Genomic DNA, 8,198 nt, shown 5'->3' on the forward strand with positions numbered 1-8,198 from the left:
GGAAACCTCTAGAAGCCACAGCGGCTCAGCCGTGAAGTGGTAGGACACACAAGCTCACAGAATGTGACTACCACGTTCTGAAGCGCGTAGCGCATAACAATTGTCTGTTCTCGGTTGCACCACTCACTACAGAGTTCCAAACTGCCTCTGGAAGCAACGTCAGCACAAGAACTGCTCGTCGGGAGTTTCATGAAATGGGTTTCCATGGCCGAGCAGACGCACACAAGCCTAAGATCACCATGCGCAATGCCAAGCATCGGCTGGAGTGGTGTAAAGCTCGCCGCCATTGGACTTTGGAGAAGTGGAAACACTTTCTCTAGAGTGATTAATCACTCTTCACCATCTGGCAGTCGGACAGATGAATCTGCCTGGAGAACACTACCTGCCCCAATGCATAGCGCCAACTGTAAAGTTTGGTGGAAGAGGAATAATGGTCTGGGGCTGTTTTTCATGGTTGGGGCGAGGCCCCTTAGTTCCATGGAAGGGCAATATTAATGCTACAGCATACAATGACATTCTAGACGATTCTGTGCTTTCAACTTGGTGACAACAGTTTGGGTTAGACCCTTTCTTATTTCAGCATGACAATGCCCCCGTGCACAAAGTGAGGTCTATATAGAAATGGTTTTGTTGAGATCGGTGTGGAAGAACTTGACTGGCCTGCACAGAGCCTTGACCTCAACCCCATCGAACACCTTTGGGATGAATTGGAACGCCAACTGCGAGGCAGGCCTAATCGCCCAACATTAGTGCCCGACCTCATTAATGCTCGTGTCTGAATGGAAGCAAGTCCCAGCAGCAATGTTCCAACGTGTCTGTGAAGACACCTGCCAGTTGGTCTGCGCATACTTTGAGAACGCGCCCTGGTATTCCATCTGATTGTTAACCAGTTTAAATGTTTTGCCCACATCGGCCACAGTCATCCGGAAAAACAGGGGCTTTCATGCAAGGCACAGTGTTATATTCCTCAAAGCGAGCATAATAGACATTTAGCTTGTTTGGGAGTTCTGCATTGCTGGGCAGCTCACGGCTGGGTTTCCCTTTGTAATCCGTTATCGTCTGCAAGCCCTGACACATACGACGAGCTTCGTAGCCGGTGCAATAGGATTCCACCTTCCTCCTATATTGACCTTTTGCATGTTTGATGTCTCGTCGTAGGTCGTAGCGGAATTTCTTGTATGTGCCGATGTCCGTGTCCCGTTCATTGTAAGCGGTAGCTCTAGCCTTTAGCCCAGCGTGGATATTGCCTGTAATCAATGGTTTTTGGTTTGAATACATTCTTATAGTAACTGTGGGGACGACATCGTCTATATACTTATTGATGAGGCCCTTGACTGGTACGTCTACCCCTGACAATGAGTCCATTGCTAATTCTCTGTTATTGTAACATTCTCTGTACGTACTGTGTACTGAGATGCAGTATCTGTAATGGATAGATAGACATCCCCTGTATGTTTCCACGGTTTCCTATTGGATAGATATACATCCCCTGTATGTTTCCACAGTTTCCTATTGGATAGATAGACATCCCCTGTATGTTTCCACGGTTTCCTATTGGATAGATAGACATCCCCTGTATGTTTCCACTGTTTCCTATAGGATAGATAGACATCCCCTGAATGTTTCCACGGTTTCCTATAGGATAGATAGACATCCCCTGTATGTTTTCACTGTTTCCTATAGGATAGTTAGACATCCCCTGTATGTTTCCACAGTTTCCTATTGGATAGATAGACATCCCCTGTATGTTTCCACAGTTTCCTATTGGATAGATAGACATCCCCTGTATGTTTCCACTGTTTCCTATTGGATATAAAGACATCCCCTGTATGTTTCCACGGTTTCCTATAGGATAGATAGACATCCCCTGTATGTTTCCACGGTTTCCTATTGGATAGATATATACAGTAGAGCAGAGTGATGGGCAGTGACCTTTCAGAGATGACCTCTCAGAGATGACCTCTCAGAGATGACCTTTCACAGATGACCTCTCAGAGATGACCTTTCAGAGATGACCTTTCAGGGATGACCTCTCAGAGATGACCTTTCAGAGATGACCTTTCAGAGATGACCTCTCAGAGATGACCTTTCCACTTCTATCAGTCCCTGAGGTTGCCCCACCCCCGTTCTCACCCCTGCTCCTCCAACTCCTCACCCCCCTCACCCCTCCTCACCCCTGCTCCTCCAACTCCTCACCCCCTCCTCACCCCCTCCTCACCCCTGCTCCTCCACCTACTCACCCTCTTGCTCCTCCATCTTTAGATAGGGCAGCGGTGTTTCTAGCCCCTAGGCAACTTTGCAGTATTTCATTTTTTTTGTTATTTCTTACATTATTAGCCCCCAAAATGTTTTTGTTAGTAGATACAGACGGGAAGAATTTTGGATATCAGAGCGGCGGTAACTCACCAGCATTACCAGCACTACGACCAGGAATACGACTTTCCCAAACCGGATCCGTTGTTCGTACCCGCCAGGGCAATTGAACTGATCCCAGAGATTGATCCAAAACACCATCGGCGGAAAAGAGGTATTCGGAGTGGACTTCTAGTCCAACTCAGGAGGAGCTCACACCACCCACCGCTTCCGAGTATAATGTTCAGTGTCTGGATAATAAAGTTGACGAGCTCAGGGTGAGGATTTCCTTCCAGAGAGACATCAGGGATTGTAACATAGAAACATGGCTCTCTCGGGATATACTGTCTTAGTCCGTACAGCCAGTTGGGTTCTCAGTTTATCGTGCAGACAGGAACAAGATCTCTCCGGGAAGAAGGGCGGGGGTGTATGTTTCATGATTAACTAATCATGGTGTGATTGTGATAACATACAGGTACTCAAGTCCTTTTGTTTACCTGACCTAGAATACGTCACAATCAAATGCAGACCGTATTACCTCCCAAGAGGATTCTCTTCGGTTATAGTCACAGCCGTGTATATTCCCCCTCAAACCGACACCACGGCAGCCCTCAAAGAACTTCACTGGACTTTATGCAAACTGGAAACCAAATATCCTGACGCCACATTTATTGTAGTGGGGGATTTGTAGGCAGTTGAAGTAGCAATGGTCGAGTATTTTAGCAGCGCGAGTACTACAGTCAATGTGTTGATAGAACTTCGGTTGCATTTTCCTCAAATTTTCATTGTTAAAATCCCCCGCTACAATAAATGTGGCATCAGGATATTTGGTTTCCAGTTTGCATAAAGTCAAGGCAAAGGGTGGCTATTTGAAGAATCCCAAATATAAAATATATTTTGATTTGTTTAACACTTTTTTGGTGACAATTAAAACCTACCCTTACCAGAAACCGTGGATAGATGGCAGCATTTGCGCAAGACTGAAAGCACGAACCAACACATTTAACCATGGCAAGATGACTGAGAATATGGCCGAATAGAAAAAGTGTAGTTATTCCCTCCGTAAAGCAATCAAACAGGCAAAACGTCAGTATAGAGACAAAGTGGAGTCGCAATTCAATGGCTCAGACATGAGACGTATGGGGCAGGGTCTACAGACAATCACGGACTACAAAGGGAAAACCATCCACTTCTCGGACACCGACGTCTCGCTTCCAGACAAGCTAAACACCTTCTTTGCCCGCTTTGAGGATAACACAGTGCCACCGACACGGCCCGCTACCAAGGACTGCGGGCTCTCCTTCTCCGTGGCCGACGTGAGTAAGACATTTAAGCTTGTTAACCCTTGCAAGGCTGCCGGTCCAGACGGCATTCATAGCCGCGTCCTCAGAGCATGCGCAGACCAGCTGGCTGGAGTGTTTACGGACATATTCAATCTCTCCCTATCCCAGTCTGCGGTCCCCACATGCTTCAAGATGTCCACCATTGTTCCTGTACCCAAAAAGTGAACTAAATGGCTATCATTCCGTAGCACTCACCTCTGTCATCATGAAGTGCTTTGAGAGACTAGTCAAGGATCATATCACCTCTAATTTACCTGACACCCTAGACCCACTTCAATTTGCCTACCGCCCCAATAGATACAGTACATAGACGATGCAATCGCCATCGCACTGCACACTGCCCTATCCCATCTGGACAAGAGGAATACCTATGAAAGAATGCTGTTCATTGAGTATAGCTCATCATTCAACACCATAGTACCCTTCAAGCTCATCAGTAAGCTCGAGGCCCTGGGTATGAACCCCGCCCTGTGCAACTGGGTCCTGGACTTCCTTACGGGCCGTCCCCAGGTGGTGAAAGTCGGAAACAACACCACCACTTCGCTGATTCTCAACACTGGGGCCCCACAAGGATGCATGCTCATCCACCTCCTGTACATCCTGTTCACCCATGACTGCGTGGTCACGCACGCCTCCAACTCAATTATCAAGTTTGCAGACGACACAACAGTAGTAGGCCTGATTACCAACAATGATGATACAGCCTACAGGGAGGAGGTGAGGGCCCTGGGAGTGTGGTGCCAGGAACATAACCTCTCACTCAATGTCAACAAACAAAGCAGCTGATCGTGGACTTCAGGAAACAGCAGAGGGAGCACCCTTCTATCCACATCGACGGGACCGCAGTGGAGAAGGTGGAAAGCTTCAAGTTCCTCGGCGTACTCATCAGTGACAAACTGAAATGGTCCACCCACACACACAGTGTGGTGAAGAAAGCGCAACAGCACCTCTTCATTCTTAGGAGGCTGAAGTAATTTATCTTGGCACCTAAAACCCTGACAAACATTTACAGCTGCACAATTGATAGCATCCTGTCGGGCTGTATCACCGCCTGGTACGGCAACTGCACCGCCCACAACCACAGGGCTCTCCAGAGGGTGGTGTGGTCTGCCCAACACTTAGGGCTATTTTACCAAGAAGGAGAGTGATGGAGTGCTGCGTCAGATGACCTGGCCTCCACAATCCCCCGACCTCAACCAAATCGAGGTGGTTTGGGATGAGTCGGACCCCTGAGTGAATGAAAAGCAGACAACAAGTGCTCAACATGTGTGGGAACTCCTTCAAGACTGTTGGAAAAGCATTCCAGGTGAAGCTGGTTGAGAGAATGCCAAGAGTGTGCAAAGCTGTCATCAAGGCAAAGGGTGGCTATTTGAAGAATCCCAAATATAAAATATATTTTGATTTGTTTAACACTTTTTTGGTTACTACATGATTCCATATGTGTTATTTCATAGTTTTGATGTGTTCACTATTATTTTACAATATAGAAAATAATACAAATTAATTAAGAAAAACCCTTGAATGAGTAGGTGTTCTAAAACCTTTGACCGGTAGTACATATTCTTAATTCCATTCCTTACTTTAGATGTGTGTGTATTGTGTATGTTGTTGTGAATTGTAAGATATTACTTGTTAGATATTACTGCACTGTTGGAACTAGAAACACAAGCGTTTCGCTACATCTGCTAAACACATGTATGTGACCAATAAAATTTGATTTTGATTTGACGTCCTCACCCTCCTCCCCCTCTCGCCTCTTCCCCCTCTTGACCCTCTCACCCGATCAGTTTCACTCTTGACTCTCTGGATTTGAGACAATGGTAATGAGCTGTAGAGCTTCAGGTAATCTCAGGTAACTTGATTAGGGGATTACAATACAAGCAGCACATGGTTACTTTATCAGCACAAAATCAATGAAGTCAAGAGTGATGTAAAAAAAACAATGGAAAACTTTGAACGTTATAATGGGTTGGAATTCAAACATGTCTCCCTCTTTTGTTGAATCAGAGAGTACATTTATCACCAAACCACGTGACATTGCAAATTCCTTTAAAGACTATTTCAAGGCCCAAAGTGGAAAAGTTGAGAAATGAGTCCCACTGATGGCTCCCTGTTGTATACACTCATAAAAGATTGTATCATGAATGAGTGGAAGTTTGACATTTTTGGTGGAAAGAATGATACTCTCTCTTTCTGACGATAGGGACAGATCATCTTGGAGTTCCACACCAATTTGTCATATTTTGAATAGGTGCTTGATGTGTGGGGTGTGCCCAGAAATCTGGAAAGCGTTAAAGGTCATTCCAGTACCTAAGGAAGAAAAATCTGCCTTCACTGGTCCAAATAGTCGTCCTATAAGCGTGCTGACTGTGTTAAATAAATTCAGGGTTATTTCTAATGTAATGATCTGATGACGAGTTTCCAGCATGCAAACAGAGGAGGGCATTTGGCCTTAGCGCAAGTCACAGATGATTGGCTAAAGAGTATGGATGACAGGAAGTCAGATCATGAACTGTTGCTATGTAAACTCAAATTTGATGGTTTTATGTCTGCCGCTCTCTCTTGGATGGAATCTTCCAGGAGGCCGAACGTTTTCTTTAATGGCAGCTTTAAAGATTTAACCTGTGGCGTTCCTCAAGGCAGCTGCCTAGGCCCACTTTCTACTCTATCTTTTCTTATGATTTTCAGTAATGAACAACGCAAGAGTGGTTATGTGTGCTGATGGCTCTACAATGTACAGTATAGTGCTGCATCAGCATATAATGAACTAACAGATGTACTGAGCAGATAATTAACAATAGTGGGTTAATATGAACAAATTGGTGTTGAATATTTCTAAAACCAAATGTGTGTCACGGCTCTTCGAATGATCGGACCAAAATGCAGCGTGTTCGTGGTTCCACATACTTATATATTTATTGTGAAACGTTGCAAAACACCAAATACCTGAAAATACAAAAACAACAAACCGTGACGCAGAGAGGAAAACACACTACTCAAAAGATAATCACCCACAAAACACAAGTGGGACAAACATCAACTAAAATATGACCTCCAATTAGAGACAACGACAACCAGCTGACTCTAATTGGAGGTCATGCCAAACAAAAACCAACCTAGAAATAAAAAACTAGAAACTAAACATAGAAATACAAAAACGGACAAACACCCCCTGTCACGCCATGACCTACTCTACCATAGAAAATAACAACTTACTATGGTCAGGACGTGACAATGTATTGTATTTGGGTCCAAGATATATGCTTACTGGTGACCCTCAATTAAACTTGTGGAACAAGTTAAATAGACCAAACTCCTTGGTGTCACGTTTGACTGTCCTGGTCTGAACATATAGATAATATTATAACTAAAATGGGTAAGTTGATTGCCATAACAAGAAAACGTTCTGTGTATTTAACATCCGGCACTCTGAATCAGTTGATTCAAGCTTTGGTCCTATCACACTTAGAGTACTGTCCAGTTATATGGTCAATCCCTGGTCCTGTCACACTTAGAGTACTGTCCGGTTATATGGTCAATCCCTGGTCCTATCACACAGAGTACTGTCCAGTTATATGGTCAATCCCTGGTCCTATCACACTTAGAGTACTGTCCGGTTATATGGTCAATCCCTGGTCCTGTCACACTTAGAGTACTGTCTGGTTATATGGTCAATCCCTGGTCCTGTTACACTTAGAGTACTGTCCTGTTATATGGTCAATCCCTGGTCCTGTCACACTTAGAGTACTGTCCTGTTATATGGTCAATCCCTGGTCCAATCACACTTAGAGTACTGTCCTGTTATATGGTCAATCCCTGGTCCTGTTACACTTAGAGTACTGTCCAGTTATATGGTCAATCCCTGGTCCTGTTACACTTAGAGTACTGTCCGGTTATATGGTCAATCCCTGGTCCTGTCACACTTAGAGTACTGTCCTGTTATATGGTCAATCCCTGGTCCTGTCACACTTAGAGTACTGTCCTGTTATATGGTCAATCCCTGGTCCAATCACACTTAGAGTACTGTCCTGTTATATGGTCAATCCCTGGTCCTGTTACACTTAGAGTACTGTCCAGTTATATGGTCAATCCCTGGTCCTGTTACACTTAGAGTACTGTCCGGTTATATGGTCAATCCCTGGTCCTGTCACACTTAGAGTACTGTCCTGTTATATGGTCATCTGCAGCAAAGAAAGATAAAAAAAAAAGCTCCAACTCTCTCAAAACATGGCTGCCAGACTAGCTCTTCATAGCTCTATGCATATGAATGTCGACCCAATGCATCTTAGTCTCTCATGACTTCCCATTGTAAGCAAATTAGTATCCAGTCTAGATATTTACATTTATATATTTTTTGTTGTTGTTGTAATGTAGCAATTTTCAAGAAACAAAAGGATTTTTCAAACCAATTAGTGTATACAAGAAACGTTCTTAACCACCAAATCAGACAGACACGTCATCTGATAGCCCCCCAGACCAAGGACAAATCTCCTCAAATATACA

This window comes from Salmo trutta, chromosome 15, assembly GCF_901001165.1.
Source record: "Salmo trutta chromosome 15, fSalTru1.1, whole genome shotgun sequence".
Classification (NCBI taxonomy): domain Eukaryota; kingdom Metazoa; phylum Chordata; class Actinopteri; order Salmoniformes; family Salmonidae; genus Salmo; species Salmo trutta.